The following is a 2,574-nucleotide window of genomic DNA, read 5'->3' as shown; positions in this document are numbered from 1 at the left end:
TTTTTAATAACTATTTTGTCAGCTTCAGAAAAAGATGGTACAGGAATTTGCATTAGAAAAGGTGGCACTAGGAGGTTTGTTTTTCTAGAAAGGCAAAAATAAATAAGCTTTAGTATATTCAACAATAATTTTACAGGTCTTCCTGTTGGATCATGACCTACATATCTTCCTCCCAAAGGATTTGCTCCCAGAACCAGCTCACCCACTTTGTCTCCTGCTCGCTGGGACAGGCTACTTCCCCTCCACTCCCCTTCTCTTCTTTCAGTCATAATGTGTAGGTGCTAAAGGCTCTGGGCTCCGATGGATGAACAAAATCATCCCATCAGTCAGCAACCTGCAGCCAGTGCACTGCACCCAAAGCCTCCGCTCCCCCTAGTCCCACAGACGTGGTGTTGTTTCTACTGTCCCAGGAAGAAGGAGCCAGGAGCTGACCCTCAGCACATCTCAAAGCCCACTGTGGAGAGAGAATAAGGGCTCCTAGGGGCAGGGTAGGCTGCTAGCTGAGGGCAGGAGAAGTGAGGTTTTGCAGCTACTGCATCTTTAGAAACAAGAGGGAAGTGGACCCTCTTCCACTAGTGTGGTTCTGTAAGCTACTGTACCACTGCCGAGCCCCAAGGGGACCCACCAAGCACAAAGGGATCTAAACAAATCCAAACTCTGCCCTGGCTGGAGATGAGAATGACAAACATGAACATAAATCAGTGCAGTAATTTGCAGAAAGATGATGCTAGGAACTTCAACTCTTCACGTGGCTGCCAGCCCTACAGAGGACAGCGCGGTAAGAACCAAGACAGCCACTCCAGACTGGCATAGCTGGGGAATCTCCAGCCCTTCTTCTAGGTCCCACACCAAGCGTCGGATCCCATTCCAGTGTGACACGTGAGAGGGAAGACGAGCGCAAACTTAGCTGTGTGGATCCACGCTGGCCCCAGACACCGGGACTTCACAAGTTCCAGACAGGACCCAAAGTTCCCAGGTGTGACAGGGCCAAGAAGCCAGAGGGGGAGCCCTGCACCCAAGGCAATACTGGTGCAACAATGGCAAATGGACATCGCCATGAGGAGAGACCAAAGGCGGAGAGTGACGTGGCAAGACATAGGACAGCTTGAACCTGCGTTCTTACTCCAGAAATGTTCCATCCCGTCTTTGGTCATGGTTTCCACAGCAACCACCTTTCTGACTCAGCTGTGAACCGTGGTAGGCTCAGAGGCAGCGACGGCCAACGTGTCTCAGCAAGCATGCGGCCATCTTGGGTTTCAGCCTGCAAGGCTGCTCTAGTTTTTAAAAGAGTTGAATTGTTGAGAACGTCATGGCGTTCCATCAGTGCCGTGTTACTGTCGCAAGGGCACAGCTGAGAGTGCTGCTCTAAATACTGAGCTTCTGGTGAACACTCTTACAGAGACACTGCCTTCAATGACAGCGCAAATTGCACGGGCCTCCTCCGGAAGGGCCTGGAACCACCCCTCTGCCCCACACCCAAGGTGGTGGTGGTCACTTCCAGCAGGCCCTGCTCACTTATCGCTTGTGCAAATTTAGTAGAACTAATTCTGAAGGCTGGAAATCAAAATCCTATCTGGGTTGAGTTGAGGGTTTCCTGGTAAAGGAGGCAACGGGAATCTTTTGGTTCAGTGGCACTTTTAAAAGGAAGTTTAATTGAAGTCTGAAATGTTGCATAAATGGAAGATATAAGTTTTAATTGAAAAATAATTATAACCACTTAATCATTTTTAAATGAGGGCTGTAATTGCAGTCAGCACACAATAGCCACATACAGACACTGAGATTTCCGCAATAAAGCAGGGATGGTACAGCTTGATTTGCTAATAGCACTTCTACTTCTCCTCCCTTTTGTCTCAAAGATTAATTCAGGCAAGGGCTATTAGTGCTGTTAATTGGTTCTGCAATTTAGACCTTGTGCCTGTGAATGAATGACTGATGCTGTCGCTCAGCCAATGAATGGGAGCACTTCGTCAACGCTCCCCATGTCCAGCAGGGCATCTTCCCAGCCTCCCAGGCTCCCTCCCCCTGGCCTCTGGGGACAAAAGGCCCAGTCCTGCTAAGTTACAGCCTCAGCAGGACACGCCATAGGTCAGCACTATGTCTTTGAGATGAAGCAGACTTTTTGAATCGAATGGCCATTCCACTAGCGTGGTCTGTCCTCACCAGAAGTGAGTCGTTTTGTTTGCTTTGATTTGTTTACACCTTCCTCCCACTCTGCTATGAGGCTGCGAAGGACTGGGAGGCCCAGTTGCTATGAAGCTTGGCAGAAAGAAGCACCAACCGTAACACTGGATGGAAGATACATACACCCAGGGCCCCCTGGAGAAAATCTCTTAATTGCCGCAGTGCCTCCTGGGCCTGGGCCCCACAGCCCAGGCAAGCTTCAGAGACTCAGGGCCCTGTGGGGACCATAGCAATCGTGCCTCCGTGAGGACTTCAGAGACAACCGCATGCTGAAATACCACTAAGAGGCATCCTGATTGCAGGCATCCACTCACCAAGGTCATTGCCAAAGCCACACTGCATTGCACCCCCCAGGAAAATGTCCACTGCTCCAACGCAGAGCCCACCTCC

The 2,574-nt window shown here is 50.2% G+C and overlaps 1 pseudogene; it reads right to left on the bottom strand.

Annotated features, from left to right (window-relative positions):
• Positions 1-744: 744 nt before the first annotated feature.
• LOC100350833 (succinate dehydrogenase cytochrome b560 subunit, mitochondrial pseudogene) lies at positions 745-1,248 on the bottom strand (annotated as a pseudogene).
• Positions 1,249-2,574: the final 1,326 nt, after the last annotated feature.

This window comes from Oryctolagus cuniculus, chromosome 4 (assembly GCF_964237555.1).
Source record: "Oryctolagus cuniculus chromosome 4, mOryCun1.1, whole genome shotgun sequence".
Taxonomy (NCBI): Eukaryota; Metazoa; Chordata; class Mammalia; order Lagomorpha; family Leporidae; genus Oryctolagus; species Oryctolagus cuniculus.
Note: the sequence above shows the minus strand (reverse complement) of the source record. Positions and strands in the feature narration are given on the sequence as shown.